This window comes from Canis lupus, chromosome 17, assembly GCF_003254725.2.
Source record: "Canis lupus dingo isolate Sandy chromosome 17, ASM325472v2, whole genome shotgun sequence".
In the NCBI taxonomy this organism is placed as follows: Eukaryota; Metazoa; Chordata; class Mammalia; order Carnivora; family Canidae; genus Canis; species Canis lupus.
The window spans coordinates 55,237,326-55,257,942 of NC_064259.1; the positions used below are offsets into that span (position 1 = coordinate 55,237,326).

At 39.1% G+C, this 20,617-nt stretch overlaps 1 protein-coding gene across 4 annotated transcripts in view; it reads right to left on the reverse strand.

The window, feature by feature from the left end:
* Positions 1-5,977: 5,977 nt before the first annotated feature.
* Positions 5,978-20,617, reverse strand: part of GDAP2 (ganglioside induced differentiation associated protein 2) — an 81,179-nt gene continuing 66,539 nt past the window's right edge. Inside the window, exons 15-17 of one of the 4 annotated variants that reach the window (XR_004806461.2) lie at positions 9,688-9,871; positions 8,433-8,510; positions 5,978-8,339 (exon numbers count right to left, since the gene is read on the reverse strand). The gene's annotated coding sequence lies outside the window, so the exon portion shown is untranslated. Of the gene's footprint in view, positions 9,872-20,617 lie in introns of all 4 variants that reach the window. The other 3 variants (XR_004806459.2, XR_004806460.2, XR_003139509.3) reach the window with 3 other exon arrangements.

A 20,617-nucleotide genomic window follows, 5' to 3' on the forward strand; every position in this document is an offset into this window, starting at 1 on the left:
TCTTTTGGAGAGAGTCTTTCTTGAAGAATCTTGTCACCTGAATGTGGTTTGGGATGCTAACAGGGTTAGATGCTAAACCTCACTTATGCACTAGATCTCAGATTCCAGCTCCCTGGGATTCTTGGGAAAGTGCTATAACCTTCTGAGGTATGCTCAATGCCAGCAAGAATCATCTGCCTAGGGCTGCACTGCTGGAAGCACTCTCCCTTCTTTGGCCTGAGGCCTCGCCACCCAGTCTGTTTTTACTGGACATCTTGGAGGTCTGAGAGCCCAGGCGTCAGGGCACTTCCTTCTTAAAAATGTAGTGTCTGGGATGAACCCCGGCCTGCCAGTTCCCATGCACGCCTCCAGGCCATGACATAGCTTTGCTGGCTGGAAGAAGGCAGGCTTTGCCTGTTCTCACCAAGTATTTGGTTGGACAATGCCTTGGAAATGTTCTCTGGAAGCACTTGGGCACTGCATGGATCAGGAACGTCTTCAAATAAATCTTCCTTTTTTTTTTTTTTTTAACCCCAAGGCAGTTTACCCAGCTCTATAGCATGAGAGGATCTCAGGAGTTTCAGGGACCTTGAGAAACCACCTAGACCGGCTCTTTCTCTTTAATAATCATAAAATCCTAGTCAAAATAATGAAGATAACATTTGACAGTCTGCCAAAGTTTACAAAGTGCTTCCATGTATATTACACTTTCCCCTCACAACCCACACTGAATCTGTTAAAGAAAGGCCTGTTAGCTCTTCCCCTAAAGTATGCCCCATGGATCTGTCCATTCTGTCCATCTTTTCTGCTGCCACTCTAGCCACTCTCATCTTTTCAACATCAGCCTCCAAACAGGTTTGTTCTTTTGTACCTTTACTCCCTCACCATCCATTTTCCACATGCCAAACAGAATGATTTTTTTAAAAAATATATTTTGGTGGTGATTGTAAAACACTGTGAATATACTAAATGCCACTAACATGTTCATTTTAGAATGGTTAATTTTATGTACATTGTGAGTTTACCTAAGATGTGTGTGTGTGTATGTATGTGTGTATGTGTGTATAAATCACAATATAAACCACTGTACTTAGTCAAAACCTAAAACCTTTACCATATGAATACTAGGCCTACCTGATATGACCTTACAACCTTACCTACCTCATCTCCTACCACTCTTTATTTCACTGTTCTGTTTCCAGGCACACAGATTTGCCCTCTGCACAAGCATACTGAGCTCATTCCTAAGAACCTTTGCACTCCCCTATCTATAATGTTCCACTCAGATTCACCCAAGCCAAAGGAGCCCCATCCAATCTCTTTCAACACCCTGTTTTGCATTTTATTCATATCACTACCTGATATTTCCTTGTCTTGTCCCTCAAGAATATTTGTTCCCTGTATCCTTCAAAAGTGTAACACCAGGCTCTAGAACAACGCCTGATCCATAGTAATTATATTAGTCAGGGTTCTCCAGAGAAACCAACCAATAGGAAACAGAGAGACAGTGACAGAGAGAGACTTATGAGATTAGCTCACATGATTATGGAGGGAGGGCCTCCAAATCTGCAGTGTGGGTTGGCAGGCTAGCGACCCAGGATAACCAATGGTGCAGATCAAGTGTGAAGGCAGTCTGCTAGAGAATTCCCTCCTCCTGGGGGAGGCTGACCTTTTTGTTCTATGCAGGCCTTCAACTGAATGAGAGCCACCCACATCGTGGAGGGTAATCTGCTTACTCAGAAACTCACCAATTTATTGGGTATTATTTAGTGGGTATTGTATAGGTGTTAATTGGATTTCTAGTTTGATCCTTGGAAATGCTGTGATGGAGGGATGACTAGCCCTGCTTCACAGGTGTCCCTGGAGCAAAGAAGTCAATGGATTCATTTAAGAATGCAGAGCTGGAAAGTGGCAAAGGCCAAGACAAGTCCCTCTTCCACCACGGAGTCCAGAGCTCACTTTAACACTCTACATTGTACTCGTATACACATTGACTCATGTGTTATGCAAGTAGAATTGCATCCGGACGGTGCAATTCAACTCTTCTCAATTAGTTCTTTCTTACATTTACAAAAATTTCCCTGAGAGGACCAGAGCCTGAGAAGAGTCTGAGGGATGACTGCAGTGCTTTTCCCTAGGACTTTTTTGTGTCTTTGTTTTTTGTGTCTTTTGCTTCCCACTCTCTTTGCTTCAACCAAGTCAATCAACAACACATGCAGGGGGAAACCTACCTACATTTTTACTCTAGCCCACTCCCAGCTAAAGTTGCTACCATTTATCAGATACCTGCTGTATGTCAGGCAACCTTAAAGAGTAGGTATTAACTCCATTCTGCAGCTGATAAAATGGAGGCTTGGAGCATAAGTAACTTGCCTAGGTCACAACTTGTAAAAAACAAGACAGATTCAAATCTAGTCTGACTCCAAAATTATAGTCTTCTCACTATACCACAGGGCCTCTTAAAAGAAGTCAAATCTGTGACTCATTCCACCACCTCAGTCCCTCCCTCCGCTTCTTTCCCTTCCTCTGCCAAACTGAAGCAGTGTGGTGTAGTGCACAGATCATAGTCCAGGAGAGAGAAGCCCTGGGCCCTTCCAGGCTATCTGAATAAGCCGTTTGGGTCTCTCTCTTATTCAATAGTTTATTCATGTATGAAAGGGGAAAGAAAGTACCATCATTTAGATGAAAAGAGATGATGTCTGTGATGGTCTCTGAGGACTAGAGAGTGATACATGTGTTAGTTGATATTGTTTAAATCTACATACATGACTTCCTTCCAGATCTGAAGTAAAAACTTGCAGGACTCCTTTTCTAATTGATACAGATCCATTGAATCAACCACTTGATATGTATGCCTTGAGCATTAGCAAGCAATTATGTATTTGCTATGGATCCTCAAGTGGATAGTTCACCAAGGCATGGATTGGATCTTCTATTTCCTTTTTATCCAACTGTCTTTCCTGATGCAGAGATCTTCATTTAACAGAAGCTAAATAAATCCAAATTGAGTAACTGGCTCAAGTATGAGAATTTGTAGGAAAAGTCAAGAAGTCATTTTGCTTAGGGCAAATAAGACCTTTGATGAAGGCAAGTCTGATGAATCCGGAAGTGCAATTTGCTATGTATCCTAAGTTGTGGTGACAGATCGATCCCTAAAGGATTAGTGAGGAATAATGGGGCCAGGGATAGGGACAAAGTCCCAAGACCCCAATGCTTATCCATTTTAAAAGGGTGGGTATTGGTTCCTTTTGTCTTAGGGTTGGCATGGCACAGTGTAAACATTTCTAAACTAGGAGTCAAAAATCTGGGCTGCAGATTCACAAGTCATGTAATACCCTTAAGTCAGCTTTAAAATTTGTAACATGATAGTGCTGAACTGGATTATTCTAAGGTTATTATTTCCAGCTCAGAAATGTTATGATATCATAGACAAGAAGCTAACTTTCTTAACACATAAAGACCTCCTATAAATCAACTAAAAAAACAAAACAAAACAAAAAACAAAAAAACAGTAGCCCAACAGAGATGGTGAAGGACATAAGCAGATAGTCCACAGAAAAGAAAAAGTAGGCAACTTTTAAACAAAAAGAGCTGTGCAAGTTAAAACTACAAAGAAAGTCAATGTTTTCAACTATCAGATCAGAAATAGAGTTCCATATTGCACTGTGTTACTGAGTATACAAAAGAGAGCACTTTCAAAAAAGCAGGGGAAGTATATGCTGGAATATCCCCTAGGGAGGACACTTTGGTGATTACTATTAAAATTAGAATCTTGAATACTCTTTGATGTGGCAATTCTACCCCTAGGAATTTATCTAGGCACGCTTACACACATGAGCAACAATGTAAAAGGGCATTCACTGTGGCAACTTGGCAGTATCAGTGGATTTAAAAAAAACCTAAATGTCCATCTATATATTGTTACTTAAATAAATTATGATACAGTACATTTCCATACAATGCAACAATAGCAATCTTTAAAAAGAATGAGGCATCTCTCTATATACTGACGTGAACAGACCTACAAGATACATTGTTTAATGAGAAAAGAGAGGGGGACGACAAAAAGAATTAATATGTTATATAATATACATATTCCTTTTTACTTATACTTTAAAACTTACAATAAAAGCTCTAAAAAATGGTATAAAAAACATCTTTGTACCCTTCACACAGATTCACTCATCACTAACCTTTTACTGCATTTGGTTTGTCACTTGAACATATATACAATTTTGATGTCTCTGGAACCTATCAGAAGAAATTTATCACAATGGCTGCCTCTGGGAAGGGAAATGAATGAGTTCGAGGGAGGAATGAGCAGAGGAGGAAGGCTTACTTTCTGTTCTCTGCCCTCTTGAACTTTTGAATATTTTATTATATATAAAAAAAATAAATGAAAAGTTATAGGGGTGTCTCTGTGAAAATTGTGAGGTCTGTACTTTAAAGATCTCTATTCCAATTAAAGAAGTCAGAAATCTGGGGGCCCCTGGGTAGCGCAGTCAGTTAAGCATCTGAGTTTTGGTTTTGGCTCAGGTCATGATCTCAGTGCAGAGTCTGCTTGAGATTCACTCTTCTTCTCCCTCTGTCCTTCCTGCTTGTGCTCTTAAAATAAATAAATCTAAAAAAAAAAAGTCTGAAATATGAAAAAGTAAAAGGGTAAAAGTGAAAGTCAAAAGATCACCAAGAGTGACCAAATAGGGATAAGGGACTGTTTTTCTTAATAGAAATCTTCCAGCTGGTAAACAAAGAAAGAATGATAAAATTAATTTACAATCATTTGCGACCTCTATTCTGTCAGTGGTCAACAGCTGCTTATTCAAAAAAAAAATCATTTATGTTTATGTGCCTCCTGATGGATGTACGCACCACTGCCTGGAAGGATTCCTGCCAAGGTGATCCTACATTGCATGGCCTTCTAGACCTATTTATCAGTTAAAAGGACATACTGGGGTCAGAGGAACATGTTAAATGACATTGCCTGTCCCTAGGCAATAGTTGCAAATGCAGAAAGATATTTAACTCAAGAATATACAAAATTAGGAATAAGAAAGTGGAATTAATTATAAATATAGAAGATGTTTTAAGTGGTAAAATGTAATATTTTATGCTAACAATGTGAAAACTTTAGTGAAATAGATGATTTTCTGGAAAATATTAGATGACCAAAATTAGAAGAATTAGAAGAAAATCTGACTATTAAGTCTAAAAAAGGTTTTTGGGCTCAGGTAGCATGCCAGTCCTGGGTCTTCTGCCCTCCAATCTATTATATGCTCTTCCCCTGCTAGGCATTATCTTTCGGAGGATGTCCCCTTCAGGTTCTTCTTCCCAGATTCCTTATCTGCATTCTGGTAGATTCAGGTAATGAGAGATAATTGGAAGGCACACAGGAGGCTGGAGGTAGGGGGAGGAGAGAAGCCAGGATCTGTCCTATCCTACTTTGCCCCTCATGGAGTCTCCTCCACTTGTTACCTCTTTTCTGGAACTCAAGCTCCAGCTAGTTACACCAACCTGATTCCAGCTTCCAATTCATGATTTTAGCCTTTGGACTCTAGTAACACCTCTTCCTACCTTTGTTCCCTCCAGATTAGGAGTGACAGTTATTTCTACTATTGCTAATTTTACTTGGTTGGCTTTTGGGTTCATTCTATCTTGATTTCTCTCTTTTTAAATACTGTGAGTGGTTTCTGTTTTCTTGATTGGACACTGACTGATACAGATGGCTTTACAGATTTAAGTATTTTAAACACATGAAACAAATACTTCCAAGGTACATATTTTTCAGAGCATAGAAAAAGGACCCTCTGGTCTTATTTTATGAGATTAGCATAGTGTTGATACAGAGCTTGTACATACAGCAGAATAAATCTATAAACAAGGTATAAGAAATGGTTTTCATATGGCTACCTAATTTGTGACAAAGATGCCACTGAAATTCAGCACAGGAAAGGATGCTCTTTTTAATAAATAGTGTTGGGTCAACTGAAATCCACTGGAATAAAAGTGTTCATTGATCCTTTATTTCACACTCTGTTTCACAGTATACCAAAAAAAATTTTTTTAACACATAGGCCTATGTATGATTATTAAAGCGATAAGGTCGTAGAAAAGAAATACAAGAGATATCTCTGTAACTTTAGGGAGGCAAACATTTTTAAAACAAGATATAAAAAGCATTTAAAACAAGAGAAAAACTTAATAAATTGGATTTTTCATTAAAATTATGAAATATTCATCAAAAGACAACATTCAGAGAGTGAAAAGGCAAGTGACACACTGGAAGACAACCTCTTCTCCCCCATCATGATAAGAACCTCATCCAGAATATATAAAAAAAACTACAAATCAAAATAAAAAGACTAAGAATCCCACAGGAAAATGGGAAAACACTTGAAATAGGCATTTAACAAAAGAGGATATTCAAATGACAATATGCATATGAAAAGGTGCTCAATGTCATTTGATCAGGAAAATGCAAATGAACCATAATGCAATAACACACTACCACCAAAATTAAAAAGACTGTTTAAGACCAAGTGTGATAGAAAACTAGAATTCTCATACTTTACTGATGGCTAAATTGGTTAAACCACTTTGGAAAACTGTTCAGTAGGCTTTTAATTTTTTAGCTTTGAGGTATAATTCATGTACAATACACTGCATATTTTTAATGTGTATAATTTGATAAATTTGACATATGTATGCACCCATGAAGTAATTACCATAGTCAAGAACATAAACACATCCACCACCCCCAGAAGTTTCCTCAAGCCTTTTGGAGTCCATCCCTTCTCTCTATTCTTCACCACTTCATCTGCAGGCAACCACTAATCTGCTTTCTATCACTATAGATTAGTTTGTCTTTTCTAGGATTTTATATTCATGGAATCATACAGTATGTATTTTGTATTTAGCTTCTTTTACTCAAGTAATTATTTATAATTCATCCATGTTTATGTGTCTATTGATACTTTTTTATTGCTGAGTAGTATTCCATTGTATGGCTGTAGTTCCATTTGTTGACCTATTCACCTGTAGATGAACATCTGTGTCATTTCCAATTCTTTGTTATTACAAATAAAGCTGCTATCAATAGTAATGTACAAGTCTTTGTGTGGATATATGCCTTATTTTCTCTTGGATAAATACTTGGATGGAATGGCTGAGTCAAAGGTAGCTATATACGTAACTTTTAAATGAATGAGCAGTAGTTTTTAATAGAGCTAAATGCACGTATGCCCTGTGACCCATCAAGTCCATCCTGGCTATGTTCTCAAGAGAAATGAATGTGTATGTCCACCCAAAAATATGTATAATCATGTTCATAGTGCTCTATTCATAATAGCCAGAAAATGGATACATGTTCAACTGTCCCTGAATGTAGCCAGAAATCCTCCACCAATGTGGCGCTCCTGAGTTGCTTCGAGTCAGTAGCAGGTATTTGTTGTTTAGAAAATCTTACTGTTATCATCACTCTATTACATATACCCTCAATACTCCTGCCTTTCACTCTTGCCTGTTCTTGTCTGTCACAGCCGAAAACTCCTAAATTCAGATCTCCTCCTTCTTCCTCCCAGCACCTGAGGAGCTGAATGTGACCAAAGAAAAGCATACCCCCTTGTGACTGGTATCCCAGTTCTTCTCAATTATAAACAGTTCAGAGCCCCTAGGGGGTATTTGGAAATGCGACAGGGACCATTTCTTGATCATCACAATCATTGAGGGATGTAAGTGCCAGGGATACTAAATGCTCAAGTGACAGGCCTGCTCAAAAGGCCAATAACATCTCCACTGGAAAACACTGCTTGACCATAAACCTCAAGTAGTTAGTGCTGCCCATAATCATGCTGTAATTCTGTCATTGACTCCTTTTCCCACTCCCCTAGACGACTTTTATCTCTTCTCACTTCACACCTCCAACACCTTTTTCTTCCTCCTCATTTTCAGCTGAAAACCCTATCTTTTATTCAAAAGAAAAACCAGGAAAGCTCAGAAAAAAAATTTCCACTTTCTCTTGATATCTACCAATATACCTACAACCTAGCCATGTACTCAGTGTCCCCTACTGTCTGATGGGTCTATTTTTTTGAGTCCTGGACTGGATCCCATCCCCTCTCACATACTCAACAATTTCCCTCCTGCAATTATTGTATCATCAATGTTCCCCTCTCTGCTCTATTATTCCCATCAACATATAAACAATTCATATAGTTTCACAATGCCAAAATATTCTCCCTTGACATCATGTACCCCTTCACGTTTTAGAAGGTGATAATTTACAGGGAATCAGGTCACCTGATGAGATTCCCATCTCACCAGTGACCTTGGGTGGCTGGCTTCTGTACATCTCTCTGTCTCATCTATAAAACGAAAAGGTGATACTAGTTAACTCTAAGGTTCCTTCCCTGATTAACATTTGATATCTATGACATATCACCTCACAACATACATACCTGGGAAGGCACAGAGCTAGGCTGTTTAAGAAAGGTGTTGCGCAGGGAGTGAAGGGATGGCTAAGCCACACACTCCACCTGAAGAAATGGGACATGGGACAAGAACACAAGTAACTCATCTACAAGGAAGTTTAACAACAAGAGCCTTAAAATAGGGATCAAGTTCAGTGTGGGGGAGATCAATGAGCTTTGGGAAATTGGTGGAGGTTTCCTGGAAGGTAAGAGGTTCATGACAGGTCTTAAAGGATACTCAGAGGAAGAGCATAAATTCAGAAATGGAGAAACTCTGGTAGGGTTTAGCCTAATTTCTTTGGAGGTAAAGTAGTGGGGAAAAGAGGAAGCTGTAAAAATGGCTTGGGGCCTTATCATTGGAATCTTGAGGTCTGAATGAAAAGCTAGTTCCTTTACATGCAGCATGGAAACTAATGCTGAAAAAAAACTAAAGATGATGGAAATCAATACGTTTTGCAGCCCAGCTTGAGTCCTATATCCAACATGACATTGTGCAATTAATTCCAGTCTCTAATAGAGTGAATGGGGCTAAAATAAAAAGAGAATCATCTGACTAATTTGGTCAAAGCACATCTAGAAATTGTCCAAAGAGAATAAGTAAGTAACCCCAAAGTACTGTTGTACCATATATTTTTTTTCTAACTATAACTGTACATTTAACTCTGGAACCTAGTCTTTCCATATCAAGAACATTCTATTCCAAGTTACCATTGGAGAATGCCTATTTCTTATGTCATATTGGGACATGCAGTTATTTGGGTGGTTGCCAAGACAAGTCCTGTCAGAGGAAGGACAAATGGTAAACGACCAAAGTACTCAGTTCTAAGATCAAATATACCTCCTCATTTAATTGTTAGCACACTCTTGGTTACTCTGTATAAGGCTCAACATTAAACACTTCAGCAGTGTTCAATAGCCTCCACCACTGGTACCAGCTGTGGGGTTCAAGAAGCTGTATGGGGAGTCTCAGAGTCTGAATTCCAATTCACCAATTCACAGGTATCCTTAGGAAAGTAACTGCCTACCACTATGGGCAAATTGAAGGCCTGGCTACTTTAATACCAGGTTCAAATCCCAGCCTTGCCACTTAATTATCTTTGTGCCTCAATTTCCTCACCTGCAGAATGGGGAAAATAAGAGCTCTAGCTTTACAGGATTGTTGGGAGAACCAAATGTGTTCATATTTTTAGAATAATGCTTGGCATGTGGTAAAGGATTACAAACACAGGCTATTGTTATTTACCTCAACACACTATTTCAGGCTCTCTCTGAGGTTACATCATTGCTTACTGAGGATTTTAAATGCAAAAGTCAGGAACATAGTTTCGGTATACTCAAAGGACTGTGAAGCAGAATTTAGGATGCTCAGAAATGTGACCTTATACCTCCACTTCTTCTCCCAGACTCACTGGTGTGATCAGAGACCCCTGGGAAGAAAGAGAGAAGTTCTGTCAGAATTCTTTCTTTGATGGGGTCATAGTCCTCTGATACAGCACATTCTTCAGGAAAACTCCTCCCTTCATCCACCACTTTATCCACTTCCATCTGCCTCCTTCAATTTCTTGGTGGTTCCTTTTCTTTTTTCCCTTTGGCTGATTTATTGATACCAACTTTTCTTTTTTTCTTACCTAGCCCATTTTTCAAGTGTGCTTATGTGTATAAGGACAACAGGGCAAATGTGCCAAAGGTCAAAGCCTGATAATTGGGTTAGAATATTAGTTTCTCTGGTAAGAGGTTGAGAAATGAGTGCAGAGCTTCTAGGCTCACCCGTGGGAGAAAGTGCTTTGGGAACCATGTAGTGGGCTGGACTTAGGAGATCTCTGTTAGCCAGATTTCCTGTGCAAAACATGGAGAACATGCATTTTATATTCTGGTGTGCCTTCCTCACACCTGATGCTAAGAGAGTTAAAAATCCAACTCAGGAGTGCCAATAGGAATGTTCTTAGACATGCTGCAAAATTCAGTTGAGCCCAACATACTCTCAAATATGATTCTCTCTGGAAAATCTCTGCAATGTCACATCTCACAAGAACCATGACCAAACAGGAACATGATTACCATGTAATCTCTCTGGAATAGCTGCAAATTCAAATAAGTTCCTTTTCCTCAAATGTTCACTTGCAACTGTCATACCACATGTCCTAAATATTTATTTGAAAACCATAAAGTGTTAAAACTGTAAGACAGGAAAGTACAGTATGGTGTTTGTCCATAGGTTATCCAGAATAAAGGTCAGGACTAACAACTCTCTGCTGGAATGTGTTTGTTTTCAACACTTTACAGCAAAGTGAGATTCTTCAAATAAGACCATAATAATTTGGTATGGAGATGGCCAAACCTCCTGGCCTTTATCGCTGAACACAATGTCCTAGTCTACTCTAACTCATTCCGTGACATATCTGCTTAAGGAATCTTGACATTTTCGTCACTTCTTTTCTCTATCTCCAGGTTGGTTGCCAATTCTTGCTAACACTGCAACAGGATGTAATCATTGACCAAAACTCACAGGACTTTGTGAACTGCTTCTGTTGCACTGTGTTCTTTTCAGGAATTTGCCTTGGCAAAGTCCTTGCATTTATTATATTACATTTGGGTGAGCAGAAGCCTTTCTTAAAACTTGTAATGCTGGCAAAGTCTTACAATATCCAGACTCAGGGGGGAGTTGATCTTGATTTACAAAGGATGTGATGATGATATTACTTCTAGTTGGATGTAGTTCATGATTTACCTTCACAGCTATATTTTGAGGTGATACAGTATAAGAGAAGCATAAGGTCTAGGGGTGCCTTGTTGGCTCAGTTGGTCAAGCCCCCAATTTGTGGTTTCATTTCAGGTCATGATCTTAGGGTTGGGAGATGGAAGCCTGCATTGGGCTCCACAGTCAGTGTGGAGTTAGCTTGAGATTCTTTCCCTCTTCTTCTCCCTCCCCATTTGCCCCTGCCCTCACTCTCATGTGTGTACATGTACCCTATCTCTCAAATTAAAAAAAAAATTAAAAAAAGGATAAGCATAAAGATGAGATAAAGGCCAGATAGGTAAGAAAACTGAGAAGCTGAGGTTCAAATCCAGGCCTTCTACTCCTAGAGCCTGGGTTCTTTCTGCAACACTCTACCAAGTTAAGTGGTATGAACAAGGAAAAGAAGAAGGAAAAGAATCTTCAACACTTAAAACATCGCACACTATCAGGTCTTTCTAAATTGGGACAGGCACTCTCTCATTTGCCAAAGAAATCCATCTTTTTTATCTTTTTGCAAATAACTCATTTGATACCAAAAGTCATTTAGCTCTTTAGATATGTAAACAAGGCAAGACTGATTTTCTTGCCTCCTCTACTTCCTACCTTCTCCACTTCCTAGCTGTAATGCATATCTCTATAGATACATGCCTAATTTCTTTTCATGATAGTACAGTATAAAGTAAAAAATGAGAACAAACAAAAAATATAGAAATGGGTGTGAAACAGTTAACTACTGCCCCTACCCCAGCAGTAAGTAGGCTATTTTTAAAATATAGTCAATGAGTACATATTTATAATGTCATGTCCAGAAGTAACTATAAAAGGCAGGGCTTCCAATTAATGTGAGAATCCAGGATGGCACTTAGCCCAATTAGTGAAAAAAAAAAAAAAAAACATATTTGGTGCAAGTATTGTGGTCAGGACTGTGAATACTATGGTGTTCAAAACAAATATTGCAAGTATGACCTCTTCAAGTGTATGGTCTAGATGGGAAGTTTTTGTCTTTCAACAAAACCCACCTGGAGGGTTAATAAAACTACTCTGGTTAATGTAGAAATGCAAAGAAAATATTATGTAGCAGGCAGCATCCAAAGCCCTATTTGAAGAATTGGCTAACATTGGTCAATCTGATTACTGTAAGGATTTCCCAAGTAGCAAACAGGTAGAGAAATGGCTGCAGCAATAGAAATATAGCTGATGAAGATTCTACATTGATTCTACATTTTTTTAGAAGGTTCTACATTTTAAAGCTTGACCTTAGAGTAACTGCTCACAGTGACAACCCCTGAAATTAGTTGCTGTGTAAGAAGGAGGTCATCAGTCCCTAGCGGACTGGAGGGGTCTCACACCATCCTGGGTCACACAAGAGGATGAATGATACAAACCGGCATGATGAGAAAGGATCTAGATGAGAAAAGGGCTTATAAATCATGTATTAGCCTCTTGAAGATGTTCTGCTGGAAGAGGGGTTAGCAGGGAATGAATGAGTCATCACAAATTTAAGTGGGGAGTTGGTGGCTCCCTTTCTGAGGATGAGCATGTGGTCCCAAAACAAGTTCAAAGGGCAGATGTTAGTATACAAAGAAAGACTGCAAAGTGAGACACGAGATGTTTTGGACAAGGAAGATTCTTAGAATCATATGGAAAATAGTAAAGTGCATAGCAAAAGAGTTTAGAATCACAGTCTAGCCCTGATTAAGTAGAAAGTCTATATATTTATCACCATGCAGTAAGTGGATCATTGATTCTATGTGCTTCCAGATATTCAAATATCAGATATAGGGCAGCCATGATGAGTTACGCAAATACAAAACACAGCAGCTGTTACTATGAGATTCCAGCCCTTTTCTCTGCTCAGCCCAGGAGGGCGCCATGGTCATTCTTATTACAGTGATGCGAGCAGCTGCAGCTGTAATCAGTTAGTATCCCAAACATGACCTTTTTGCGACACTTGGACTAGGCTTTTTCCAGACCTCTCTTATGAGTAGGAAAGGACCTATTAACTTGCTTTCTATCAAGATTCTCCCAGGATCCTGGACTGACTGAAGAGGAGCTGATTACATTTTAGTGCAGATAGGAGAATGGACAGAACAGGTGGGAAAGAACTGATAAAACAGACATTGCTGGGGATCTCTGGGTGGCTCAGGGGTTTAGCACCTGCCTTGGGCCCAGGGTGTGATCCTGGAGTCCCCAGATCGAGTCCCACATCGGGCTCCCTGCATGGAGCCTGCTTCTCCCTCTGCCTATGTCTCTGCCTCTCTCTGTATCTCTTATGAATAAATAAATAAAGTCTTAAAAAAAAAAAAAAACAGACATTGCCTAGTCCCTTCCGGTTAAGAATTTTGTCCATCCCCTGTTGTGATAGAATTGGTCATTAACATCAGACTCACAGTTGTTCTGTGTGTTTGCAGAACATTTTAAAATATCATGCCCCTACCAGGCTATAAGATACATGAAGTTAAGGACTCTTGTGCAAGGCTGTATTCCCATGGCCCAGTGCATGGTAGCTGCTCAATAAGTATTTTCTGAGGAAGCAATAAATTTGTATCTATTAACCTTAGTAAGACAAACACAGTAGTGCATGTTCAATTACTCACAACTGCAATTGATTCTTATTCATACTATTTGTGGTAGTTGTGTTCTATTAAGTTGCTGGGAACACTAATTCCAAGGAGAAATACAACATGAGGTTCCTTTGAACCTCTAGTCAAAACATTTTCATCAACCAACCCATAACTTTGTTTTCTGTACGTTCCTGTTTAAGGATCTCTTATATGGTTGACACACTAAGAACTGAACTCATGGCCAATAGCACTGTACAGCTCATGCCTGAATGAATCTTATCTAGCCCATTTATTTCTTCTGCAAGAAACATCGCAGCCTTTTTTACATTTAGGAATACTAGATACCACTTTAGTGCTACACTGGGAGCCATTTTAAACAGAGGAATCAACAAAGGACAAAAATGCAAAATAACATGGCACTGAATGAATCAAAAACAGGAAACTTATTTACAGCATGAGAGCTGAAATGAGAGGGCAGAGCGCCACCTTGTTCCATCTCAATTATCTTGCTATCATTAAGAAAACACAGAACCTCTTTGGTGTGATGGAGAAGAGAGTAATGGACCCAAGAGGCAGTTTACAGTTCGCACCTGGGTGCCTTGCAGTTCCCCCAAGTATGTGGGGCCTACTGAAGAACTACTTTCATCTGGGGCTGATTACATAAAGACAGGAGACATTAAGAAGTGTGGCACTAAATAATCACCAAATTATAAAATGCAAGGTTTAGCAGGTACTCCTTGAACACTGAAAAAGACAAATTTGGAACAAATGGAAGATTATATCTCACAAAGTAAAAATAAAAAATAACATGTCACTGGCTTGGAATAGCTTCAGAAGTTCAGAGACATTCACAGGTAGATATTAAGTAAAGGCAGGAAGTGTTATGGGATTCTTAATGCACTGCACTCAATTTTTTTGGACTCTGCAGAAGTGATGTGAAATGCGTGTGTCTCTTGTCCGTCTCTTACCCTGATGGGGGCATGCTGACAATGGTGCCCAGGTTTGTGTAGGGGAGTTTTACCTGAGCAGCTCTCTGGTTAGTAGTAAGCATCCACAGTGCCCATTCTTTCTTTGTGTGTGTGTGTGTGTGTGCGCGCGCGCGTGCCCAGCAGTCAGGAAACAGGAACAGCTCTGGTTAGTTAGGCTTTCAGGCTCGTTTTATGGGTGACTGTGTCTCTACCATCCCAGGAAACTGCACACAAAACTCCTGAGTAAGATTACCTCATCACATAAAAGCCTTCCCACAGGCTTCCACGCCTTGTGGGCTTAGTGTAAGATTAGTTTCTGACTCTGGGTCTCCTATTTGGTCATTAATGAGGCAATTTGGGACCTGAAACCCAATCCTCGATTATATTCAACCTTCCTGGAAAGAGCAAATTAATGTTGTGAAGCAAGGCTAACCAAAGGAAAGATCATTTGGCTGTCCATAAAAAAGTATCATACACAGATTCTCTTAACTCCGATGTCTTTCCTGCTCCTAGGACTCATCAAGTAGTTCCCAAATCCTGACTGATCATGTGGTTCCCCTGCTTCAGACCTTACTTCTTTGACACCATAAGTATAAACACACTTTATTTTTCTTTTAGCAATTATGTAAGTCTACTGGATGTCAGGGACTGTTCAAGGAGAGAATGAATACTGTAATGAACGAAACAGAAAGGTTCATACCCCTGGTTGTTCATATGTACGTATATAAATATGTCAACAATGTGGTATTTTAACTGGTATGGCACTGGCACTGACCAGTCAGAAGTGTTAGCCGTAGTCTTGGAGTAGGGTTCTGGGAGGGTAGGTAGTATTAACCCTTTAGATTGTATGGAGAACCAGGAAAACTGGGGGAAGGGATAGTAAAGTGCATTTGGAAGACTCAGGATAGCAGCTGTTCTCGTATGGAAGTATTTCAGTACTTTTAACAATTGGTGTGGTTGAATATGAGCCTTGGTAGTAAGTGCCATGGGAAAAATTAAATGGTACACAACAAGGCCAAAGTGTGAATACAGTGACTTGTACCAGAAACAGGAGAGAATACTCATGTTTTAGAATGGAACTTCTTTGGGGTTGGGATGCAATAAACAGTGCAAAGGGAGTAGCAAGTGAATGCAGTACCTGAATGTTTTTTTAAGCCACCATGAGCAACAGACTTTGTTTTTATAGCATTCTGTGAAGATAAAATACCCTTAATCTTACTGTTTACCTAAAGTGAGTCATGATCTCAAGGTCCTGATGTAAAGAATGAGGGTATGTAAACAACAGATGCTTTATAGGAGGAAATAAAAATTAGTAATGTCTGATTTTAATGTCTAAATATTTAATAACTCTCTCTCATGGTCTTAACAGGAGACCATGGTATAGAACGTATTATCCTAAGTAAATGACAAGAAGTAGAAACAGCAGAAGGCCTGTCCTAAGTAACATACTAGATTCAGATTTGGTTGGTCTTTAGGCAGTAAAGAGTGAATATTTCCTTCCCAACTGTATTTCTGAAGACAAAAAACACATATTAGTCTTAATAGGCTGTGGTTTCTCACTTTTCATGTTGAAGCACTTGGGCTCAATAAAAGTCGTTTTTAAGTAATAATTTTTGAGAAAGTGACTTGTAAGGGGATCAAGAGTTTTAAGAAGTATGTCTGGGAGCTATGGGTGCCTATAGAGAAGAAAACATTTTAGGCCTTGTTTAGGTTCCTTAATATCATGATTTCAGGAAAAAGAAAGAAATAAGAATCTCCAAATCCTGTTTCCATGCTTATGAGAATAATATTATTCAGAGTATGTGAACAGCATCTTCTTTCAATAGTTTGTCAAATACTTAAGGTTTCTTAGTTTGAGATTTATCTGGAGAAATGATCCAGACCTTTACAATGTTTCTCAGAGGTGTCCCTGACCTATGAAAAGATTAAGAACCACTGGCATAATGGAAAAATTCATTCATTCATTCATTCATTCATTCATTCATTCATTCTTTCATTCCACGAGCATTTATGCACTATTATATATCAGGTACTAGTCTAGGCACTAGGGATATAGCACAGAATGAGTCCAGTGAGGTCTCTATTTTCAGAGTCTGTATTCTACTGAGAGGGTTGGAAGGGTTTATGGGAGTCAAACACCTTAGATACTGGTATTGTAAACTGAAGCAGGTTATTTGTCTCTCTGAATCTCCATTTCTTCATCTGTAAAGTAGGAATAAAGAAGGTAAGAACAAAAATGATTCAACTATCCAGCACAAAGGTATAAATTCAACAAATAATTATTATCAAGCTCCCAACACCAGGAAGAAGTAGTTAAGGTTAGAGAGATATCACTACTTCATTTTTATAGATAAAAAAGTTAAGCTTAAAGGGATTACATGGATTGTGTTAGGCAAGGGAGTGATTAACATAGCTGTGATCTGGGCTAGCTAGTTGATAGGTTGACTGGCTCTTGATTTTCTTCTTCCACATTCCTTTCCTTACTTAGGCCTCTGCTGGATTCATCAGCTTTAAAGAACCATTGAATTATTTATTTAAAACAGGGGTTGGCAAACTATGGCCCACTGCCTGTTTTTATATGGCCCTCAAGCTAAGTGTAGCTTTTACAGTTTTAATTGGCCAAAAACAAAGAGAAATAGTATTCTGTTATACTTGAAAAATCACTTGAACTTTAAATTCTAGTCTCCATAAATAGTCTTATTGGAATAGAGGCATGCCCATTTGCTCAAGTATTGTCTATGACTGCTTTCCTGCTACAGCAGCAGAGCTGAATGGTTGTGACAGAGACCATATGGCCTGAAAAACCTAAAATACTTATGATCTGGCCCTTTATCTAAAAAGTTTGCCAACCTTCGCTTTAAAATGTCATTCTCTCTTGAAAGAAAGACACACCAAATACATTATACATTTTCTGAGTTGGGAATGTGACATAATTTAAAAATTAAAGAGCCAAGTGTATCTGATAAGTCTGGAAAGTGAGACACTTTGATCACAGCAATTAGAATATTTAAATAAGACAAAAGCTAATATTTATGAGACTTTCAGAGTATGAAGTCATTTGATCTTCACAATAACTCTAAGAGATAAGTGCTCTTTACATATGAGAAAGCTGAAATTCAAAGAGGTTGGGAAACACATCCAGGTCACATAGCTAGTAAATGGCTGAGACTATGCTTCTAAAGCCATATAATGAATAGCCCAATAGTGGAAGTAAGACACTCTATATAGGTAGATTCACCCAATCTTCTCTGCCTTTCCAAAACCTATTCCCTAAAATTACCTTGTGGCTAGTTTCTTTATTTCTCCAAGGTCCTTCTTTTCCTTCTGTAAAATGGGGAAAATACCTAGGTTGCAAGTTTACTGTAAGAATTAGATATTTACAATGCCTGGTATCCTGTAAATGACAGCTGCTGTTATTTCATTTGTGTTGTGCAGGAAATGTTTTTCTAAGATGCGTGTGTAGCAATCTGCTAAGGCAACTCTGGAAGCAGGGGAAGGTGGCAGCTATGAGACAAAAAAGATAGTTAAATACATTCCTTTGTCCCTGAAAGGCCCTGCAATCATCCCAGGCTGCCAGTTGCTTAAATTGGGCAGCTTATTCTCCTGGAGAGGGTTTTTGCACCCATGGTGAAGGAAAGGAGCAATAAATGCTGCTGAGGTTGGGATAAGGGGGTTGGCAATCCATTCTCGATGGTCAGTTCTTTAGAGCTGATGGACAGTGCTCGCTTCCATACAAAGGGTGGGCCTTATGTAAGCATCGACATCGGCATGGGGACAGAAAGCAGCTATCATGCTGGTTAGGAAAGAGGGGAAGCAGCACTTGAGAGGTTAAGGGAGAATAAGCAGTTGCAAGTTGTACTCTAGAATTCTCTGTTGCGAGGAAGAAACTGGGAAGATTGAGCTACCTAGGAAAGGGCGGTGCCACTGCTTTGAACCACAGGTGTTTTTGCCTGGTCACTAACCCAGGGGTTTCTCTCTCACCCGGGACCAAAGAGCCATTCCTTTCTTAGTGTGGGCCAGGCACTGTGCTGAGTGTTGCGACTATATTTTCTCAGGTCTTTCTCACAACTGTCCTGTGAAGTAGTTATGGCTAGCAATACTTTATAGATATGAAAACAGACTCAGAAGAGCTAGGTGACTCCATACCCAGAACAACACTGCTAGTAAGTAAGCATCAGTCAGGATTTGAATATAGTGTTTTGACATCTATGCCATGGCCCTTTCAATTACTCCTCAGTTGCTACCTATGGCTAGTGACTTATGGGTATTAATTAATTCAACAAGTATTTGTTGAGCCACTGTTCTCCCAATAAGTGCAACCTGGAGACATGGCTTAGGGGGAGGACATACTGCAGTCAAGCCCAAACAACACAGGAGGGAGGGTGGAGGAGAGTGAGAATGGAGGATGACTGGTAATGGGTATGGGGCCTCCCTTTAGGGTGTTGAAAATGTTCTACAAGTAGATAGTGGTGATGGTTGTACAACACCGAGCATACTAAGAACTACTGAACTATACACTTTAAATGGGTGAATTTTATATGTCAGTTACTTTTCAAATAAAGCTGCTAAAAAAAAATAGAGAAAATTAAAAGATGAACATACCAAAAAAACGATATACTCCACAAAATTAGAATAGAAATAGGCATAGTCATGAGAGCTTTTATATCCAAAAGAATATAATATAGGATGGTATTATATTACAATTTGATTTTGGTACATGTCACAATAAATTAAAAACATAAAAAACCAAGCAAACAAAAAATCCTAGACACAAGAGTGTTTTTACCCTATGCCATTCCACTACTGTGAACTAAAAAAAAGGGGGGGGGGGGGAAGGGTTCTTGCCTTTTTCTCACTTCTTATACAGTTTCCATGGGGGTTATGTGAGGCTCCAAACTGAATTATCTAGGACAGCATTTTCCATAGCAACAAGATGGATTCAACAAGGAAATGTTAGCACCTTATAGTTCTGGTCTTGCACTAAGTGCACAAAGAAAACAAGTGTGCAGCATGTCTGGGCTTCACTTACAAAATTGTAAGTTGATTGATAACCTCTGCAGCTAACTCCTGAATTCTGGTCCTCCCCTAGAACTTGGCTGAGCAAGTGCAACTTAGATAAAAAAAATAAATGATAAATAATAAATTAAAAAGAAAACACAAAAACTTCTTGAGAGGCCAGAAGAGGGAACGTTAAAGCCAAGCAGCTGTGTGGACAGTTAAACCAAAGGGCTATAGCTATAGATGGCAGAAGGTCATTCTGAAACTACGTACAACATACATGATCTGGCTATGAGTCCAACCTGCCTTCACCTGCCTGAGCCTCTACCTCCTCCTGTGTTTGAGAACCAATGCCCCACTTTATAGGAAGCTTTAATGCCTACTTTACACCCTATTCATAGATTCATAGATTACACCCTACCTACAAACAATGTTTTTTAAAAAATCAATGTTATAATTTACAATAAGCATTTCAAAGTGAAAATGTCGTCAGACATTATCTAACCTAGAAGACATAATGGAATAGTCAGATGCTTAGTATACCTCCTATGAAAAATAAATTTGGATTTTAAAGAGGAAAAAGGCCATTCCACCCAAAGTCATAATAAACTGGTCTTATTTGTATTTAATAAGAGAAGTAGGACTCACAACCCAAATCAAGCAACCGACTGCTAAGTGGAGGAAATCAAGTAGAATGAGGATTTATCTGTAATGTGAAGCCAGGACAATTTTCTTATGCTGTGCTACGGGATGAGGCAGTGAGGTATCACACAGGACATACCTTCTATACTAATATCCCACATGTATGGAGAGCCATGCATTCCCTGAACTTAAAGAACTTACAGATGGGTTAGGGATGCTGGATCAGAAATTCAGTCATTTCCACAACATAGGTTATTATTAGGC